Source organism: Bombina bombina, chromosome 7 (assembly GCF_027579735.1).
Source record: "Bombina bombina isolate aBomBom1 chromosome 7, aBomBom1.pri, whole genome shotgun sequence".
In the NCBI taxonomy this organism is placed as follows: Eukaryota; Metazoa; Chordata; class Amphibia; order Anura; family Bombinatoridae; genus Bombina; species Bombina bombina.
This window is the reverse complement of record NC_069505.1, coordinates 495,814,977-495,838,068: the sequence shown is the minus strand read 5'-3', so window position 1 is coordinate 495,838,068 and position 23,092 is coordinate 495,814,977. Positions and strand designations below refer to the sequence as shown.

Genomic DNA, 23,092 nt, shown 5'->3' with positions numbered 1-23,092 from the left:
GAGATTCAGCATTCTGGATTGATAACCAGATTATCCTCCTTTGGATCAGAGATTTGAGTATCCTCATAATTAACCTCTTGGCTGAGGATTAGATATACTCCAAAAGAAAAAGCTATAGCCACTTCTAAGCCAATAGCAGGGCTTTCTTCAAAGTAGGAGATAGGAGTGCAGAGTGCAAGATTTGTCCAGTTCTTGCCATCTTTTGATTCAATATGAAATGTCTCCTTACTGAATTCAGAATCAAGAGTGTCTTCACTTGGAACAGGTATATGAATGCCGACACCAGGGCAAGGTTCAGGAATACCCACATCAGGGCAAGGTACAGGAATATCCTCAATAGGATCAAGTGAAGGAATATCCTCACCAGGGCAAGGTTCAGGAATACCCACATCTGGGCAAGGTTCAGGAATATCCTCAGTAGGATCGGGTGAAGGAATGCCTATGCCAGGGCAAGGTTCAGGAGTACCCACATCAGGGCAAGGTACAGGAATATCCTCAATAGGATCAAGTGAAGGAATGTCCTCACCAGGACAAGGTTCAGGAATACCCACATCTAGGCAAGGTTCAGGAATAACCTCAGTAGGATCGGGTGAAGGAATGCCCATGCCAGGGCAAGGTTCAACTATAGAAAAAGAACCCACTTTAGAGCCAGGAACCATACTCTTTTCTGAGCAGAGGGCAAGGCTTTCTTCAGGGTTCACAAATGAAGAATTTACAAGACCCACTTTAGAGCCAAGAACCATACTCGCTTCTGAGCAGAGGGCATGGCTATCTTCAGGATCAAGTATTATTACACCCATTTCTGGGCTAAACAAAGGAATACCCATACCAGGGTCAAAAACAGGAGAGTCCACCTTGATGCCAGGTTTAGTAGTATCATCATGGAAAACAGGGACAGGAATGGCCACTGGGGAATCTTTTTGAAGAACTTTTGTACAAGTTTCAGGGGCAAGAACGTCCACTTGTGAACTAGGTTCAATGTTGTCCTCACAGGGTTCAGTATCAGGAATTCCTGTACAGGAAACTGATGTAGTAGAAAATGTAGGTTGATGCAAAGTATCTCCCAAGGAAAAAAATTTCTTAGATGCAGTAACAGAAGAATTTTGAGAAGGTGAAGTGTACTGACATATGACACTTTCAGGTAGATGCGGAGGAAATGTGACACAAGATTCTGATTGAGAAGTTGTCTGGGGTTCACCAGGCATACTTATTTGAGTTTGAATATCGGAGCTAAATTCTCCAGGGACTATCTCTGGTAAACGGTTGTATATCTGGAACAAAATTATCTTTTGCTTCTAGCACAGGTTTTTTTTTTTTGTTTGTTTGTTTGTTTGTTTGTTTTTTTAAATATATTTTTATTTGAGAAATTTCACAGGTAACAAAGATATCAAAAGTATGCAACAACTTCAGTAATACAAAAAATGGAAGTTATGACAGCTAGGATAGTATCAGAAGTCTCTATACAAATGATGCTAGAATGCTGCAAAACAATTCAAACTTTTCTCATTTTACAGATTAATAAAACATATGTAAATACATACATAAATAAGTAGGTAAGTTTACTCTCATAGGTTAAGATAGATAAAGGGTGAGGAAAGGAGATGAAGGAACCAGGAGAGGAAATGAAGAATGGGAAGATGACCACTAAGGTAAGGCAGAGGGAGAGGCGACTGAGGTCCATAGGACTCCAAATCTTTTCAGCTAGGGAATTTTTCCCACCAGGGTGCCCACGTCTCGTAATAAAAGTCCAGTTTATCTAGGGCTGAATGAGAATATGCTTCCATTTTTTAAAGGAAGTTGACTGTGGCTAAGATCTGTGAGGTGGTGGGAGGGATGAGTTGCTTCCATGCTTTCGCAATTTCTAATTTAGTGGACATTAGAATGTAAATAGTTAGGGCTTTATGTGCCGGGGTGAGGGTTGGAAAATCCAAATGAAGCAGGCAGGTTTGGGGGCTTAGATTAGGGATGATACCTAAGGAGTGTAAAAGGTCTGATATTTGAAGACACACTGAAGTGACCTTGGGACAGAACCACCAAATGTGTGCCTGAGTTCACAATTGTCCACAGCCCCTCCAGCAAGCAGGGGAGTGAGAGTCATATATCTTATGGAGAGTGACCGGTACTAAGTGCCAACGTACTGTGAGTTTGTAATGTAGTTCCCAGAGGGATGTGCAATGTAGCAGTTTTTTAGTAGACTTAAGTTCTCTATACCAGGAGTCAGCGTCGGCCATGAAATTTAGCTCTGTCTCCCAGGAGATATATTGCGAAACTTTGTGCTGCGAGAAAGGAGCAAGTAGGATCTCGTAGTGAAACGATAAAGTCCCCTTAATTTTGTGGGGTTGTGACCATCTCTGCTCCCACGCTGTAACTGGTCTGAGATTCTTTCTAGGGAATCCCCATGATCTTACTATGGAGCATAGTCGGAAGGTCTCGAATTTCAAAGAAGTCGGGATCCGTAATTTATTACAAATCGCTAAATGGGATATACCGCTAGACTGATCATAGAGGTCGGCGATATAATCTACATCAAAAGAGTTCCAACTTGAGATATGCGAGTCAGGGAGGCAAAAGAGGACACTAATAATGGTTTGTCTCGGGGAGGGGTGGGGGGCAATCAAATTTGAGTGTCTCACCTGATCCCAAAAAAGTAGGGTGTCTAGGATCACCGGATGCGTGGTGTGGAGACTTTTCCAATAATGGGACGGCACCCAGGGCAGATCGACTAAACATAGGCCTGGGCGAAGGAGTGACTGTTCGACTCCCCTCCAGGAGGCTGGGCTCTCCCGATTGCCCCACTCCGTAAGATGTGTTAGTCGAGCAGCTTTGTAGTATAGAATAACATTTGGCATACCCAGTCCGCCTCTGTCACTAGGTCTCTGAAGAGTTTGTCTTGAGGTTCGGGGTTTCTTATCCTTACAGACGTAGCAGGTGATAAGGCTCTGAAGTTTGTTAAGAATTGGCCTAGGTACATTAATTGGGATTATACAAAAAAGGTAGATAATCTTTGGTATAAAAGACATTTTGATGGCCGCGATCCTACCTGTCCAGGAAATTTCATGGTAGTCCCAGGAGTCCAATAGTTTTTTCCATTCTGGAAGTCTCTCTGTAAAATTTTTGGAAATGACTGAGGTCACACTTGGGGAGAGGTGAATACCTAATAGCTCTAGCACAGGTTTTATAGACATTGAGGCAGCATGAGAGGAATGTAAGAAATCAGTAGTTGGAATCGGTGTTTGTAGTTGTAGAGTCTGAGAGATACCATTAGATGCTTTAAAAACAGACTGATGGAGACTAGAGACAACATCCAGCTTGGTGTTGACAGTATCATGAGGCAAGAGAGGATCTGACACAACAGAAACTGAAACAGGAGATTAAGGCTGAGTTTCCTCTTTACACTTTTGATTTTCTGTAGGCAGAAATATTTTCTTTTTATTTTTGAGAGCTTAGATAACTGATATTTCTTCCCAATATGAGGTTTCTTAGGCCTAGATTTAGAGTTCGGCGGTAGCCGTCAAAACCAGCGTTAGAGGCTCCTAACGCTGGTTTTGGGCGCCCGCTGGTATTTGGAGTCAGTGATTAAAGGGTCTAACGCTCACCTTTACAGCCGCGACTTTTCCATACCGCAGATCCCCCTACGCCATTTGCGTAGCCTATCTTTTCAATGGGATCTTCCTAACGCCGGTATTTAGAGTCGTTTCTGCAGTGAGCGTTAGAGCTCTAACGACAAGATTCCAGCCGCCTGAAAATAGCAGGAGTTAAGAGCTTTCTGGCTAAACGCCGGTTTATAAAGCTCTTAAACTACTGTACCCTAAAGTACACTAACACCCATAAACTACCTATGTACCCTAAACCGAGGTCCCCCCCACATCGCCGGCCACTCGATTAAATTTTTAACCCCTAATCTGCCGACCGCCACCTACGTTATACTTATGTACCCCTAATCTGCTGCCCCTAACACCGCCGACCCCTGTATTATATCTATTAACCCCTAACTTGCCCCCCACAACGTCGCCGCAAGCTACTTAAAATAATTAACCCCTAATCTTCCGACCGCAAATCGCCGCCACCTACGTTATCCCTATGTACCCCTATCTGCTACCCCTAACATCGCCGACCCCTATGTTATATTTATTAACCCCTAATCTGCCCCCCACAACGTCGCCGACACCTACCTACACTTATTAACCCCTAATCTGCCGAGCGGACCTGAGCGCTACTATAATAAAGTTATTAACCCCTAATCCGCCTCACTAACCCTATCATAAATAGTATTAACCCCTAATCTGCCCTCCCTAACATCGCCGACACCTACCTTCAATTATTAACCCCTAATCTGCCGACCGGAGCTCACCGCTATTCTAATAAATGTATTAACCCCTAAAGCTAAGTCTAACCCTAACACTAACACCCCCCCTAAGTTAAATATAATTTTTATCTAACGAAATAAATTAACTCTTATTAAATAAATAATTCCTATTTAAAGCTAAATACTTACCTGTAAAATACATCCTAATATAGCTACAATATAAATTATAATTATATTATAGCTATTTTAGGATTAATATTTATTTTACAGGCAACTTTGTATTATTTTAACCAGGTACAATAGCTATTAAATAGTTAAGAACTATTTAATTGTTACCTAGTTAAAATAATTACAAATTTACCTGTAAAATAAATCCTAACCTAAGATATAATTAAACCTAACACTACCCTATCAATAAAATAATTAAATAAACTACCTACAATTACCTACAATTAACCTAACACTACACTATCATAAATTAATTAAACACAATTGCTACAAATAAATAAAATTAAATAAACTATCTAAAGTACAAAAAATAATAAAAAGAACTAAGTTACAGAAAATAATAAAATATTACAAACATAAGAAAAATATTACAACAATTTTAAACTAATTACACCTACTCTAAGCCCCCTAATAAATAACAAAAGCCCCCCAAAATAAAAAATTCCCTACCCTATTCTAAAATACAAATATTACAAGCTCTTTACCTTACCAGCCCTGAACAGGGCCCCTTTGCGGGGCATGCCCCAAGAATTTCAGCTCTTTTGCCTGTAAAAAAAAACTACAATACCCCCCCCCCAACATTACAACCCACCACCCACAAACCCCAAAACAAACCCAAACCCCCCTTAAATAAACCTAACACTACCCCCCTGATGATCTTCCTACCTTGTCTTCACATGCCAGGTTCAACCGATCCGTCCTGGCTCCAAGATCTTCATCCAACCCAAGCGGGGGCTAGACATCCACTGAAGAAGTCCAGAAGAGGGTCCAAAGTCTTCCTCCTATCCGGCAAGAAGAGGACATCCGGACCGGCAAACATCTTCTCCAAGCGCGGATCCATCCTCTTCTTCCGACGACTAGACGACGAATGACGGTTCCTTTAAGGGACGTCATCCAAGATGGCGTCCCTCGAATTCCGATTGGCTGATAGGATTCCTATCAGCCAATCGGAATTAAGGTAGGAATTTTCTGATTGGCTGATGGAATCAGCCAATCAGAATATAGTTCAATCCGATTGGCTGATCCAATCAGCCAATCAGATTGAGCTCGCATTCTATTGGCTGATCGGAACAGCCAATAGAATGCGAGCTCAATCTGATTGGCTGATTGGATCAGCCAATCGGATTGAACTATATTCTGATTGGGCTGATTCCATCAGCCAATCAGAAAATTCCTACCTTAATTCCGATTGGCTGATAGAATCCTATCAGCCAATCGAATTCGAGGGACGCCATCTTGGATGACGTCCCTTAAAGGAATCGTCATTCGTCGTCTAGTCGTCGGAAGAAGAGGATGGATCCGCGCGCTGGAGGTCTTCAAGATGGAGCCGGTCGTCATCGGATGGAAGAAGATAGAAGATGCCGCTTGGGGAAGATGTTTGCCGGTCCGGATGTCCTCTTCTTGCCGGATAGGAGGAAGACTTTGGACCCTCTTCTGGACTTCTTCAGTGGATGTCTAGCCCCCGCTTGGGTTGGATGAAGATCTTGGAGCCAGGACGGATCGGTGAACCTGGCATGGTGAAGACAAGGTAGGAAGATCATCAGGGGGGTAGTGTTAGGTTTATTTAAGGGGGGGTTTGGGTTAGATTAGGGGTATGTGGGTGGTGGGTTGTAATGTTGGGGGGGGGGTATTGTATGTTTTTTTTACAGGCAAAAGAGCTGAAATTCTTGGGGCATGCCCCGCAAGGGCCCTGTTCAGGGCTGGTAAGGTAAAAGAGCTTGTAATATTTGTATTTTAGAATAGGGTAGGGAATTTTTATTTTGGGGGGGCTTTGTTATTTTATTAGGGGGCTTAGAGTAGGTGTAATTAGTTTAAAATTGTTGTAATATTTTTCTTATGTTTGTAAATATTTTATTATTTTCTGTAACTTAGTTCTTTTTTATTTTTTGTACTTTAGATAGTTTATTTAATTTTATTTATTTGTAGCAATTGTGTTTAATTAATTTATTGATAGTGTAGTGTTAGGTTAATTGTAGGTAATTGTAGGTAGTTTATTTAATTATTTTATTGATAGGGTAGTGTTAGGTTTAATTATATCTTAGGTTAGGATTTATTTTACAGGTAAATTTGTTATTATTTTAACTAGGTAACTATTAAATAGTTCTTAACTATTTAATAGCTATTGTACCTGGTTAAAATAATTACAAAGTTGCCTGTAAAATAAATATTAATCCTAAAATAGCTATAATATAATTATAATTTATATTGTAGCTATATTAGGATTTATTTTACAGGTAAGTATTTAGCTTTAAATAGGAATCATTTATTTAATAAGAGTTAATTTATTTCGTTAGATAAAAATTATATTTAACTTAGGGGGGTGTTAGTGTTAGGGTTAGACTTAGCTTTAGGGGTTAATACATTTATTAGAATAGCGGTGAGCTCCGGTCGGCAGATTAGGGGTTAATAATTGAAGGTAGGTGTCGGCGATGTTAGGGAGGGCAGATTAGGGGTTAATACTATTTATGATAGGGTTAGTGAGGCGGATTAGGGGTTAATAACTTTATTATAGTAGCGCTCAGGTCCGCTCGGCAGATTAGGGGTTAATAAGTGTAGGCAGGTGTCGGCGACGTTGTGGGGGGCAGATTAGGGGTTAATAAATATAACATAGGGGTCGGCGATGTTAGGGCAGCAGATTAGGGGTACATAGGGATAACGTAGGTGGCGGCGGTTTACGGAGCGGCAGATTAGGGGTTAAAAGTGTAATGCAGGGGTCAGCGATAGCGGGGGCGGCAGATTAGGAGTTAATAAGTGTAAGGTTAGGGGTGTTTAGACTCGGGGTACATGTTAGGGTGTTAGGTGCAGACTTAGGAGGTGTTTCCCCATAGGAAACAATGGGGCTGCGTTAGGAGCTGAACGCTGCTTTTTTGCAGGTGTTAGGTTTTTTTTCAGCTCAAACAGCCCCATTGTTTCCTATGGGAGAATCGTGCACGAGCACGTTTTTGATGCCGGCCGCGTCCGTAAGCAACTCTGGTATCGAGAGTTGCATTTGCGGTAAAAATGCTCTACGCTCCTTTTTTGGAGCCTAACGCAGCATTTGTTTGAACTCTCGATACCAGAGTTAAATTTATGGTGCGGCCAGAAAAAAACCCGCGGAGCGTTAACAGCCCTTTTACCGCCGAACTCTAAATCTAGGCCTTAGGGTGGTGCCACTGTGGCCTGTAGTACCTTATATCAGGTTGAGAACAGAAATCCTCTTCAACACTGGATGCATAATTCTGATGTAATAAATCAGCATAGTAGTTGAGGGAACCTTTTCTCCAAACTGCAGTCTGTAAACCGGATGGCTTTTCTTCCGTCTCTGAATCTGTCCAATCTAACGAATCCATGGGAATATCAGAAATAGGAAGATCAGAATTTTCATGAGAGGTTTAATGATGGGAGCTGTCTGTATCATCTATATTGTAAATATAGCTACCAAGGATGTCATTATAGCCAATAGGTTGAGGTTTAGTCTGAGTTTTTTTGGCGAATTAAAGTTGCACTCATACCAGTCTAATGCCAGTTCAGCTGGATCTGTGAAGTCATCCTCCTCGTTGACATATTCAGACTCAGAGTCAGTATCACCAGGATGGGAATCACAAACAGAAGGAGTAGATGGTATTCTGGAACAGTAGTCTTGTCTCTTTAAATCTTTAAATATCTAATTTTTTTCTGCTGATTCTATGAATACATCTTCTTCAGTTACATAGTCAGACTCAGAATCAGTTTCACCAAAATGGAAATCACGAACATGAGAAGTAGATGAAATTCTAGAAAAGTGGTTCTGTCTCTTTAAATCTTTAAAGATCTGATTTTTTTCTGCTGAATCTATGGATACATTCTCATAGTCAGATTCTGAATCAGTTTCACCAAAATGGAATTCACGAAAACAAGGAATAGAAGAAATTCTAGAAAAATGGTTCTGTCTCTTTAAATCTTTAAAGATCTGATTTTTTTCTGCTGGATCTATGGTTACATTCTCTTCATTTTCATAGTCAGATTCAGGATCAGTTTCACCAAAATGGTAACCACGAACATGAGTAGAGGATAGTCTAGAATGGGAGTACTGTGTCTTTAAATTTTTAAAAGTATGAAAATCTTCTGTTTTTCCTTTAGGGATAGCTTGGGTCTGAGAGAGGTTGTAATTTTTTATTTTCCTTCGAGGGTCGGTGCATCCACTACCACTGCGGAACCCTTTTTTAGGCATTAACTTTCTGTCATGTTCTGGTGTACATGCGCTCAGGACACAGACCCTCGGGCAGTGGTAGTGATTTGTAGACACCGACCCCTGACCCGGGGAAGAGTATCCTGGATGTGGATAGATGATATTCTGTGATTCATAGTTGCTAGAAGTTATTGTAGAATAAATGGAGAGTGCAACATTTGTATATAATATATTCTGACTTCACTGTGACTTATAGTTAGTTAATAGGAGTAGTTGCAGGATTCAATGAGAGAAAAATATAGCAATGTGGAATGTTCAGGCTTCAGAGTAAACTGGTAGAAGATTGACACTTAGATGCAAACTAAGGTTTGTTGCAGGTTCACAGTACATAACATTATATAGAGCTGTATGTCAGAATTAAGCAGAGCAGCACAGGTGATAGACAATTTGCAAGTTTTAGGCATTAATTACTGTTTGTGCATATTTATGCAAACTAAAGTTTGTTGCAGGTTCACAGTACATAATATTATATAGCGCTGTATGTCAGTAATAAGCAGAGCAGCACAGGTGATAGTCAAGTTGCAAGAAAAAAGGCATCAATTACTGTTTGTGCATATATTGGAGAATCACATGAAAGCTTTTAACTGAACACATAGATGCAGAGTTCTGAAAATGTTAACATATTTGTAGAAGGATATTTCAGCTATGACAACTTGTAGCAGAGAATGGTTATAAAGTTCTGAGTAAGATGCTGTAGTAATAATTAGAGAGTGATGATAACAAAAAGTATACTTGATTTATAATAAAGTTCAGAGTTTGTTAAAGGGACAGTTCACCCAAAAACTTTCTCCCCTTTAAATTATTCCCAATGATCCTTTATACCTGCTATAGTGTATTAAATTGGTTGCAAGTAGCTCCTTTACTCATATTTCAGCATTTGAAATAGCTGATTTAGCTTGTGGTTTCCCAACCTATACTGAAAGTTTTGATACTGGCGTATACGCTATTGACAAGCCTATGTAAACACAGCCAGCAGAAGAGATTACACCCTTAGTAGGGGGCATGATAGTTAAGTAATAAAATGATAATTTTCCATTGTTCTCTCTATGTATTGAGTTGGTTTCCCAGACAAATAAAAGATAAGGAAGCAAGTCTGTGTACATAAAAGTGATAACATAATGAGCTCTGATATTACCTGAAGCTCAACCCATTGTAATAGGCTGTGGTTTCAAAGCACAAAACCAGCTACTTCAGATACACAAATAAACCCGAAACTGCAATTTCTCAAATATTTTATACTCTACAGTTGGTATAACAAGTCATTTAAAATACATTTATGGAAAAACCATTTTACAGTGTACTGTCCCTTTAAGTAGCAGTGTCCAGGTAACAAAATGAATTATTTGGATACTTGCGATTTGATGATTTTAAGAAGAGGAAATAGGGAAAGCTGAAGCTTGAATAAGGTGGTAGAATTCATGCAGGATCAGCCACAGACCTCAGTTGTTTTCAGGAACACAACTTCAAAGTTAATGCAAAGCACATTAGACCTGAGAAGGCTTAAAAAGAGGCTGAGGGAATCAGGTGCATGAATGATTAATCAGGCAGGCAAGCTGAATGCAAATACTGCCCAAAACCAGCATGAGTGTGAGAATCAGGGAAGGCAGTCTTAAAGGGATAGTGACATTAGGCTGAGATATCTTACAGATTCAGATAGAGCACACAATTTTTTTTAAATTTGTATTTAATAGTCCTTTAATATTTGCCTTTAGAGAAGATCCACAAGGAGAAAGATTGTGTAATAGGTCAAGATCGATATCCCTCAATTGAGGATCGTAGCAAAATGCCATATACAGATGCACTGATCCATGAGATTCAGAGATTTGCAGATATTGCCCCACTGGGACTTATGCGTGCAACCAATAAAGACACAACTTTTAGAGGATATTACATTCCCAAGGTACTAATTGACAAAGGTGTGTACCTACACCAAACTGGATTGGTTTTCTCAATTAATCATGATCCCTTGGTGCAATAGTGGTTCATTAAAGTTGGCATCTTAATAGATCTCTTATATATGTATCAACAAGATTATTGACTCCTTACTTAAAAATTGCATTATATGACACTGATAATATTACCCCAGATACTTCCAAGACCCTCAACAATTTGACTCAGGTCATTTTCTGGATGAAAATGGATGTTTTAAAAAAACTGATGTTTTTATACATTTTTCTATAGGTAAGAACCTTGTTTCCTGTGTGTTTTACAGATCATTATAAAAAGAGTTCTCCAGCTAATAATAATCCAAAAATGACCTTTATTTTGCATACAGGGTCCAAAAACAGCAACGTTTCGGGCAAACACATAGCCCTTTGTCAAGCTTAATATCAAGTGATTATACAGGTGTTTAAATAGCCATAATGGCGCCAAACAATACAAATTAGCATCTCAATATTGCCATCTAGTGATTATTATGTATATGGATATATTGTATATTTTGTATACACTGCAATAATGTTGTTGAAATTGTTCACTTTTTGAACAACTAGATGGCAATAATGAGATGCTAATTTGTATTGTTTGGCGCCATTATGGCTATTTAAACACCTGTATAATCACTTGATATTAAGCTTGACAAAGGGCTGTTTGCCCGAAACGTTGCTGTTTTTGGACCCTGTATGCAAAATAAAGGTCATTTCTCTTGTAAGGTGTATCCAGTCCACGGATCATCCATTACTTGTGGGATATTCTCATTCCCAACAGGAAGTTGCAAGAGGACACCCACAGCAGAGCTGTAATATAGCTCCTCCCCTAACTGTCATAGCCAGTCATTCTCTTGCAACTCTCAACAAGCTAGGACGTTGTAGGAGAGAGTGGTTAAATATAGCTAGTTTATTTTCTTCAATCAAAAGTTTGTTATTTTTAAATAGTACCGGAGTTGTGCTATTTTATCTCAGGCAGTAAATAGAAGAAGAATCTGCCTGAGGTTTCTATGATCTTAGCAGGTTGTAACTAAGATCCATTGCTGTTCTCACATATGTCTGAGGGGATTACACAGATGAGGTAACTTCAGCGAGAGAATGGCGTGCAGTTTATTCTGCTATCAGGTATGTGCAGTTATAATTTTTTCTAGAGATGGAAAACACTAGAAAATGCTGCTGATACCGGATTAATGTAAGTTAAGCCTGAATACAGTGATTTAATAACGACTGGTATCATGCTTACTCACAGGGGTAATACCCTTATGATATTTACAATATAAAACGTTTGCTAGCATGTTTAATCGTTTTTATATATGCTTTGGTGATAAAACTTTATTGGGGCCTAGTTTTTTCCACATGGCTGGCTTAAATTTTGACTAGAAACAATTTCCACTGTTGTAGTATAAAAGTTACAGTTGGTGCAGTTAAAATTACAAACTGTGACATCCAGCTTCCCTCAAAGGCCCTCTGAATGCTATAGGACATCTCTAAAGGGCCCAAAGGCTTTCCAAAGTCGTTTATTGGGGAAGGTAGGGCCACAGCTTGCTGTGGCAGTTGGTTGTGACTGTTAAAAAACGTTTTTTGAACTAAGGGGTTAATCATCCATTTGCAAGTGGGTGCAATGCTCTGTTAGCCTATTATACACACTGTAAAAATTTTGTTTGATTTACTGCATTTTTTCACTGTTTTTCAAATTCTGACAAAATTTGTTTCTCTTAAAGGCACAGTACCGTTTTTTTATATTTGCCTTGTTAACTTGATTTAAAGTGTTTTCAAGCTTGCTAGTCTCATTGCTATTCTGTATAAACATGTCTGACATAGAAGAAACTCCTTGTTTATTATGTTTAAAAGCCATGGTGGAACCCCCTCTTAGAATGTGTACCAAATGTACTGATTTCATTTATGCATAAAGATCATTTCTGTCTTTAAAAAATGTAATCACCAGAGGAATCTGACGAGGGGGAAGTTATGCCGACTAACTTTCCCACGTGTCAGACCCTTTGACTCCCGCTTAAGGGACTCACGCTCAAATGGCTCCAAGTACATCTAGGGCGCCCATAGCGTTTACTTTACAAGACATGGCGGCAGTCATGGATAATACACTGTCAGCGGTATTAGCCAGGACTACTTGAACTTAGAGGTAGCGAGATAGCTCTGGGGTGAGACAAAATGCAGAGCATACTGACGCTTTAAGAACCATGTCTGATACTGCCTCACAATATGCAGAAGCTGATGAAAGAGAGCTTCAGTCAGTGGGTGATGTTAATGACTCAGGAAAGATACATGATTCTAATATTTCTACATTTAAATTTAAGCTTGAACACCTCCGCGTGTTGCTTAGGGAGGTTTTAGCTGCTCTGAATGACTGATACCATTGCAGTGCCAGAGAATTGTGTAGACTGGATAAATACTTTGCAGTGCCGGTGTGTACTGATGTTTTTCCAAATACCTAAAAGGTTTACAGAAATTATTAATAAGGAATGGGATAGACCAGGTGTGCCATTCTCTTCCCCTCCTATTTTTAGAAAAATGTTTCCAATAGACGCCACCACATGGGACTTATGGCAGACAGTCCCTAAGGTGGAGGGAGCAGTTTCTACTCTAGTAAAGCGTACTACTATCCCTGGTCGAGGACAGTTGTGTGGTTTTTTTTAGATCCAATGGATAAAAAAATTAGAGGTTACCTTAAGAAAATAATTATTCAACAAGGTTTTATCCTACAGCCCTTGCATGCATTGCCCCTGTCACTGCTGCTGCGGCGTACTGGTTTGAGTCTCTGGAAGAGGGCTTTACAAGTAGCGACTCCATTGGATGACATACTTGGCAAACTTAGAGCACTTAAGCTAGCCAATTCTTTTATTCTGATGCCATTGTTCATTTGACTAAACTAACGGCTAAGAATTCTGGTTTTGCTATACAGGCGCGCAGAGCGCTATGGCTTAGCTCATGGTCAGCTGACGTGACTTCAAAATCTAAGCTACTTAACATTCCCTTCAAGGGGGCAGACCCTATTCGGGCCTGGTTGAAGGAGATTATTGCTGATATCACTGGAGGAAAAGGGTCATGCCCTTCCTCAGGACAGGTCCAAATCTAGGGCCAAACAGTCTAATTTCATGCCTTTCAAAACTTCAAGGCAGGTGCGGCATCAACTTCCTCTAATAATAAACAAGAGGGAACTTTTGCTCAATCCAAGATGGTCTGGAGACCAAACCAGACATGGAAAAAAGGTAAGCAGGTAAAAAAAGCCTGCTGCTGCCTCTAAGACAGCATGAAGGAACGGCCCCCTATCCGGGAACGGATCTAGTAGGTGCAGACTTTCACTCTTTGCCCAGGCGTGGGCAAGAGATGTTCAGGATCCCTGGGCGTTGGAAATTATATCCCAGGGATATCTTCTGGACTTCAAAGCTTCCCCCCCAAAAGGGAGATTTCACCTTTCACAATTATCTGCACACCAGATAAAGAGAGAGGCCTTCTTACACTGTGTAAGAGTCCTCCTAGTTATAGGGAGTGATCCATCCAGTTCCAAAGGAGGAACAGGGACAGGGTTTTTACTCAAATCTGTTTCAGACCAATTTTGGATCTAAAGATCTTAAACAAATTCCTCAAAGTTCCGTCGTTCAAGATGGAAACTATTCGTACCATCCTACCACGATCCAGGAGGGTCAATATATACTACAGTGGATCTAAAGGATGCTTATCTCCAATTCCGATACACTAAAGATCATCATCGGTTTCTCAGGTTTGCCTTTTAAGGACAGGCATATACCAGTTGTAGCTCTTCCCTTGGATTAGCTACAGCCCCCAAGAATCTTTACAAAGGTTCTAGGGTCCACTTATGGTGGTCCTAAGGCCGTGGGGCATAGCAGTAGCCCCTTATTTAGACGACATCCTGATACAGGCGTCAAACTTCCAAATTGCCAAGTCTCATACGGACGTAGTACTGGCATTTCTGTGGTCGCATGGGTGGAAAGTGAACGAGGAAAAAAGTTCTCTATCCCCACTCCACAAGAGTTTCCTTTCTAGGGACTCTGATAGATTCTGTAGAAATGAAAATTCACCTGACGGAGTCCAGGTTATCAAAGCTTCTAAATTCCTGCGGGTTCTTCATTCCATTCCGCGCCCTGGGTATGGAAGTAATCCGGCTTAATTTTAGCGGCAATGGACATAGTGCCGTTTGCACGCTTACATCTCAGACCGCTGCAACTATGCATGCTCAGTCAGTGGAGCGGGGATTACACAGATTTGTCCCCTCAACTGAATCTGGACCAAGAGACCAGGGATTCTCTTCTCTGGTGGCTATCTCGGGTTCATCTGTCCAAAGGTATGACCTTTCACAGGCCAGATTGGACAATTGTTACGACAGATGCCAGCCTCTAGGTTGGGGTGCAGTCCTGGAACTCCCTGAAGGCTCAGGGATCGTGGACTCAGGAGGAGTCTCTCCCTTCCATTAAATATTCTGGAACTAAGAGCGATATTCAAGGCTCTTCAGGCTTGGCCTCAGTTAGCAACTCTGAGGTACATCAGATTTCAGTCGGACAACATCACGACTGTAGCTTACATCAACCATTAAGGGGGAACGAGAAGTTCCCTAGAGATGTTAGAAGTTTCAAAAATAATTCGCTGGGCAGAGATTCACTCTTGTCACCTATCAGCTATCCATATCCCAGGTGTAGAGCACTGGGAGGCGGATTTTCTAAGTCGTCAGACTTTTCATCCGGGAGAGTGGGAACTCCATCCGGAGGCATTTGCACAACTGATTCATCGTTGGGGCAAACCAGAACTGGATCTCATGGCGTCTCGCCAGAACGCCAAGCTTCCGTGTTACGGATCCAGGTCCAGGGATCCCAAGGCGACACTGATAGATGCTCTAGCAGCGCCCTGGTCTTTTAACCTGGCTTATGTGTTTCCACCGTTTCCTCTGCTCCCTCGACTGATTGCCAAGATCAAGCAGGAGAGAGCATCAGTGATTCTGATAGCACCTGCGTGGCCACGCAGGACCTGGTATGCAGATCTAGTGGACATGTCATCCTTTCCACATGGTCTCTGCCTCTGAGACAGGACCTTCTACTTCAGGGTCCCTTTCAACCATCCAAATCTAATTTCTCTGAGGCTGACTGCCTGGAGATTGAATGCTTGATTTTATCAAAGCGTGGCTTCTCCGAGTCAGTTATTGATACCTTAATACAGGCACTAAAGCCTGTCACCAGGAAAATTTACCATAAGGTATGGCGTAGATATCTTTATTGGTGTGAATCCAAGGGTTACTCATGGAGTAAGGTCAGGATTCCTAGGATTTTATCTTTTCTCCAAGAAGGTTTGGGAAAAGGATTGTCAGCTAGTTTCTTAAAGGGACAGATTTTTGCTCTGTACTATTCTTTTGCACTAGCGTCTGGCAGATGTTCCAGACGTTCAGCGCATTTTGTCAGGCTTTAGTTTGAATCAAGACCTGTGTTTAAAACCTGTTGCTCCACCAGGAGCTTAAACTTGGTTCTTAAGGTTCTTCAAGGAGTTCCATTTGAACCTCTTCATTCCATAGTATCAAGCTTTTATCTTGGAAAGTCTTTTTTTTGGTAGCTATTTCCTCGGCTCGTAGAGTCTCTGAGCTATCTTGCCTTACAATGTGATTCTCCTTATCTGATTTTTCATACGGATAAGGTAGTCCTGAGTACCAAACCTGGGTTCTTACCTAAGGTGGTATCTAACAAGAATATCAATCAAGAGATTGTTGTTCCATCCTTGTGTTACACAATTTGGACGTGGTCCGTGCTTTAAAGTTTTACTTACAAGGTACTAAAGATTTTTCGTCAAACATCTGCTTTGTTTGTTGTCTACTCTGGACAGAGGAGAGGTCAAAAGGCTTTGGCAACCTCTTTTCTTTTTGACTAAGAAGCTTAATCCGCTTAGCCTATGAGACTGCTGGACAGCAACCTCCTGAAAGGATTACCAGCTCATTCCACTAGAGCTGTGGCTTCCACTTGGGCCTGTAAAAATGAGGCTTCTTTTGATCAGATTTGCAAGGCGACGACTTGGTCTTCGCTTCATATTTTTCAAAATTTTACAAATTTTATACTTTTGCTTCTTCGGAGGCTATATTTGGGAGAAAGGTTTTACGGGCAGTGGTTCCTTCCATTTAAGTTCCTGCCTTGTCCCTCCCTTCATCCGTGTACTTTAGCTTTGGTATTGGTATCCCCACAAGTAATGGATGATCCGTGGACTGGATACACCTTACAAGAGAAAACACAATTTATGCTTACCTGATAAATTTATTTCTCTTGTGGTGTATCCAGTCCACGGCCCGCCCTGTCATTTTAAAGGCAGGTCATTTTTTAAATTTAAACTACAGTAACCACTGCACCCTATGGTTCCTCCTTTCTCGGCTTGTTTTCGGTCGAATGACTGGCTATGACAGTTAGGGGAGGAGCTATATTACAACTTGCAACTTCCTGTTGGGAATGAGAATATCCCACAAGTAATGGATGATCCGTGGACTGGATACACCACAAGAGAAATTAATTTATCAGGTAAGCATAATTGTGTTTTTTTGGATTATTACTAGCTGGAGAACTCTTTTTATGTTGATCCTGTTGGGCCTGGTTAACCCTCTCCGTGCTCGGTATCTGGTGGGTGCTGTATTTCATCTACTTGTTTAAGTTTTTACAGATCATTAGTTAGGCCTCATCTGGAATATTGTGTACAGTTTATGGAGACCCATATCTTCAGAAAGATTTAAATAAACTAGAAACTGTCCAAAGGAGAGCTACTAAATGGTACATGGTCTAAAATATAAACCGTACCAAGAAAGAATCTATGACCTAAATATGTATAGTTTAGAAAAAAGAAAGGAAAGAGGTGACATGATATAAATAAAGGTACTTAATAAAGTGGAAGCTGAAAGCATTTTCCAAAAAAAACAAACAAATGTCAAAGCAAGTGATCACAATCTTAAATTAGAGGGTAGCAGTTTAAAGACAAATGTGAGGAAGCATTTTTTTATAGAAAAGGTGGTGGATTCATGTAGCGTATCATGTCTGCCGCACATCGATAAATGCCGACATCATACGCTGCTGGCATTTATCATTGCACAAGCAGTTCTTGTGAACTGCTTGTGCAATGCCGCCCCCTGCAGATTTGCGGCCGATAGCTGGAGGATGTCAATACACCTGATCATATAGGATCGGGCGAATTGATGTCAGCGGCCTCAGAGCAGGCGGACCACTTATGGAGCAGCGGCCTTTAGACCACTGTTTCATAACTACTGTTTCCGGCGAGCCTAATGGCTCGCGTGGAAACAGGGGCAGCAAGCTCCGTTCGTAGCTTGATAATTTGGCCACTTGGAATAAACTTCCAATTGAGGTGGTAAACACAAAGACTGTAAAGGAATTCAAAAATGCTTAGGACATGCATAAGGCTATCCTAAGAAAACAGTAACATGAAATATGGGTAGACTTGATGGGACATGCATAAGGTTATCCTAAGGAAAAAGTAACATGTAATATGGGTAGACTTGATGGGACATGCATAAGGCTATCCTAAGGAAAAAGTAACATGTAATATGGGTAGACTTGATGGGACATGCATAAGGCTATCCTAAGGAAAAAGTAACATGTAATATAGGTAGACTTGATGGGACATGCATAAGGCTATCCTAAGAAAACAGTAACATGTAATATGGGTAGACTTGATGGGACATGCATAAGGCTATCCTAAGAAAAAGTAACATGTAATATGGGTAGACTTGATGGGACATGCATAAGGCTATCCTAAGAAAACAGTAACATGTAATATGGGTAGACTTGATGGGACATGCATAAGGCTATCCTAAGAAAACAGTAACATATAATATGGGTAGACTTGATGAGACATGCATAAGGCTATCCTAAGGAAACAGTAACATGTAATATGTGTAGACTTGATGGGACATGCATAAGGCTATCCTAAGAAAACAGTAACATGTAATATGTGTAGACTTGATGGGACATGCATAAGGCTATCCTAAGAAAAACAGAATTTATGCTTACCTGATAAATTACTTTCTCCAACGGTGTGTCCGGTCCACGGCGTCATCCTTACTTGTGGGATATTCTCTTCCCCAACAGGAAATGGCAAAGAGTCCCAGCAAAGCTGGTCACATGATCCCTCCTAGGCTCCGCCTACCCCAGTCATTCGACCGACGGACAGGAGGAAATATATATAGGAGAAACCATATGATACCAAGGTGACTGTAGTTAGAGAAAATAATTCATCAGACCTGATTAAAAAAAACCAGGGCGGGCCGTGGACCGGACCACACCGTTGGAGAAAGTAATTTATCAGGTAAGCATAAATTCTGTTTTCTCAACATAGGTATGTCCGGTCCACGGCGTCATCCTTACTTGTGGGAACCAATACCAAAGCTTTAGGACACGGATGAAGGGAGGGAGCAAATCAGGTCACCTAAACGGAAGGCACCACAGCTTGCAAAACCTTTCTCCCAAAAATAGCCTCCGAAGAAGCAAAGGTATCAAATTTGTAAAATTTGGCAAAAGTGTGCAGTGAAGACCAAGTCGCTGCCTTACATATCTGGTCAACAGAAGCCTCGTTCTTGAAGGCCCATGTGGAAGCCACAGCCCTAGTGGAGTGAGCTGTGATTCTTTCAGGAGGCTGCCGTCCGGCAGTCTCATAAGCCAATCGGATAATGCTTTTAAGCCAAAAGGAAAGAGAGGTAGAAGTCGCTTTTTGACCTCTCCTTTTACCAGAATAAACAACAAACAAGAAAGATGTTTGTCTGAAATCTTTAGTAGCCTCTGAATAGAATTTTAGAGCACGGACTACGTCCAAATTGTGTAACAAACGTTCCTTCTTTGAAACTGGATTCGGACACAAAGAAGGAACAACTATCTCCTGGTTAATATTTTTGTTAGAAACAACTTTAGGAAGAAAACCAGGCTTAGTACGCAAAACCACCTTATCTGCATGGAACACCAGATAAGGAGGAGAACACTGCAGAGCAGATAACTCTGAAACTCTTCTAGCAGAAGAAATTGCAACCAAAAACAAAACTTTCCAAGATAATAACTTAATATCTACGGAATGTAAGGGTTCAAACGGAACCCCTTGAAGAACTGAAAGAACTAGATTTAGACTCCAGGGAGGAGTCAAAGGTCTGTAAACAGGCTTGATCCTAACCAGAGCCTGAACAAATGCTTGAACATCTGGCACAGCTGCCAGTCTTTTGTGAAGTAAAACAGATAAAGCAGAGATCTGTCCCTTCAGAGAACTTGCAGATAATCCTTTCTCCAAACCTTCTTGTAGAAAGGATAGAATCTTAGGAATTTTTATCTTGTTCCATGGGAATCCTTTAGATTCACACCAATAGATATATTTTTCCATATTTTATGGTAAATTTTTCTAGTTACAGGCTTTCTAGCCTGAATCAGAGTATCTATTACAGAATCTGAAAACCCACGCTTTGACAAAATCAAGCGTTCAATCTCCAAGCCGTCAGTTGGAGGGAAACCAGATTCGGATGTTCGAATGGACCTTGAACAAGAAGGTCCTGTCTCAAAGGTAGCTTCCATGGTGGAGCCGATGACATATTCACCAGGTCTGCATACCAAGTCCTGCGTGGCCACGCAGGAGCTATCAAGATTACCGAAGCCCTCTCCTGATTGATCCTGGCTACCAGCCTGGGAATGAGAGGAAACGGTGGGAATACATAAGCTAGGCTGAAGGTCCAAGGTGCTACTAGTGCATCTACTAGAGTCGCCTTGGGATCCCTGGATCTGGACCCGTAGCAAGGAACCTTGAAGTTCTGACGAGACGCCATCAGATCCATGTCTGGAATGCCCCATAATTGAGTTATTTGGGCAAAGATTTCCGGATGGAGTTCCCACTCCCCCGGATGGAATGTCTGACGACTCAGAAAATCCGCTTCCCAATTTTCCACTCCTGGGATGTGGATTGCAGACAAGTGGCAGGAGTGATCCTCCGCCCATTGAATTATTTTGGTCACTTCTTCCATCGCCAGGGAACTCCTTGTTCCCCCCTGATAATTGATATATGCAACAGTTGTCATGTTGTCTGATTGAAACCTTATGAATTTGGCCTTTGCTAGTTGAGGCCAAGCTTTGAGAGCATTGAATATCGCTCTCAGTTCCAGAATGTTTATCGGGAGAAGAGATTCTTCCCGAGACCATAGACCCTGAGCTTTCAGGGGTTCCCAGACCGCACCCCAGCCCATCAGGCTGGCGTCGGTTGTGACAATGATCCACTCTGGTCTGCGGAAGCTCATTCCCTGTGACAGATTGTCCAGGGTCAGCCACCAATGGAGTGAATCTCTGGTCTTTTGATCTACTTGAATCGTCGGAGACAAGTCTGTATAATCCCCATTCCACTGTCTGAGCATGCACAGTTGTAATGGTCTTAGATGAATTCGTGCAAAAGGAACTATGTCCATTGCTGCAACCATCAATCCTATTACTTCCATGCACTGCGCTATGGAAGGACGAAGAACAGAATGAAGTACTTGACAAGAGCTTAGGATTTTTGATTTTCTGACCTCTGTCAGAAAATCCTCATTTCTAAGGAATCTATTATCGTTCCCAAGAAGGGAACTCTTGTTGACGGGGACAGAGAACTCTTTTCTTTGTTCACCTTCCATCCGTGAGATCTGAGAAAGGCTAGGACGATGTCCGTATGAGCCTTTGCTTTTGACAGAGACGACGCTTGAATCAGGATGTCGTCCAAGTAAGGTACTACTGCAATGCCCCTTGGTCTTAGAACCGCTAGAAGGGACCCTAGTACCTTTGTGAAAATCCTTGGAGCAGTGGCTAATCCGAATGGAAGTGCCACAAACTGATAATGCTTGTCCAGAAAGGCGAACCTTAGGAACTGATGATGTTCCTTGTGGATAGGAATATGTAGGTACGCATCCTTTAAATCCACGGTAGTCATGAATTGATTTTCCTGGATAGTAGGTAGGATCGTTCGAATAGTTTCCATTTTGAACGATGGAACCTTGAGAAATTTGTTTAGGATCTTGAGATCCAAAATTGGTCTGAATGTTCCCTCTTTTTTGGGGAACTATGAACAGGTTGGAATAAAAACCCATCCCTTGTTCTCTTATTGGAACTGGATGAATCACTCCCATCTTTAACAGGTCTTCTACACAATGTAAGAATACCTGTCTTTTTATTTGGTTTGAAGATAATTGAGACCTGTGGAACCTTCCCCTTGGGGGTAGTTCCTTGAATTCCAGGAGATAACCTTGAGAAACTATTTCTAGCGCCCAAGGATCCTGAACATCTCTTGCCCAAGCCTGAGCAAAGAGAGAAAGTCTGCCCCCCACCAGATCCGGTCCCGGATCGGGGGCCATCCCTTCATGCTGTTTTGGTAGCAGTGGTAGGCTTCTTGGCCTGCTTACCCTTGTTCCAGCCTTGCATTGGTCTCCAGGCTGGTTTGGGTTGTGAAGTATTACCCTCTTGCTTAGAGGATGTAGAGTTAGAGGCTGGTCCATTTCTGTGAAAGGGACGAAAATTAGGCTTATTTTTAGCCTTAAAAGACCTATCCTGTGGGAGGGCGTGGCCCTTTCCCCCGGTGATGTCTGAAATAATCTCTTTCAAATCAGGTCCAAATAGTGTTTTACCCTTGAAAGGGATATTAAGCAATTTTGTCTTGGAAGACACATCCGCTGACCAAGACTTTAGCCAAAGCGCTCTGCGCGCCACGATAGCAAACCCTGAATTTTTCGCCGCTAATCTAGCTAATTGCAAAGCGGCATCTAAAATAAAAGAGTTAGCCAATTTAAGTGCTTGAACTCTGTCCATAACCTCCTCATACGAAGATTCTTTATTGAGCGACTTTTCTAGTTCGTCGAACCAGAAACACGCTGCCGTAGTGACAGGAACAATGCATGAAATTGGTTGTAGAAGGTAACCTTGCTGAACAAAAATCTTTTTAAGCAAACCCTCTAATTTTTTATCCATAGGATCTTTGAAAGCACAACTATCTTCGATAGGAATAGTAGTGCGTTTGTTTAGAGTAGAAACCGCCCCCTCGACCTTGGGGACTGTCTGCCATAAGTCCTTTCTGGGGTCGACTATAGGAAATAATTTCTTAAATATAGGGGGGGGAACAAAAGGTATGCCGGGCCTTTCCCACTCTTTATTTACTATGTCCGCCACCCGCTTGGGTATAGGAAAAGCGTCGGGGGGCACCGGAACCTCTAGGAACTTGTCCATCTTACATAATTTCTCTGGAATGACCAAATTGTCACAATCATCCAGAGTAGATAATACCTCCTTAAGCAGTGCGCGGAGATGTTCTAATTTAAATTTAAATGTCACAAAATCAGGTTCAGCTTGTTGAGAAATTTTTCCTGAATCTGAAATTTCTCCCTCAGACAAAACCTCCCTCCTGGCCCCTTCAGATTGGTGTGAGGGAATGTCA

At 41.4% G+C, this 23,092-nt stretch overlaps 1 pseudogene; it reads left to right on the top strand.

Annotated features, from left to right (window-relative positions):
- The window catches only part of LOC128636466 (cytochrome P450 2A13-like), a 146,355-nt pseudogene that overhangs the window by 2,273 nt on the left and 120,990 nt on the right, over nt 1–23,092 (top strand).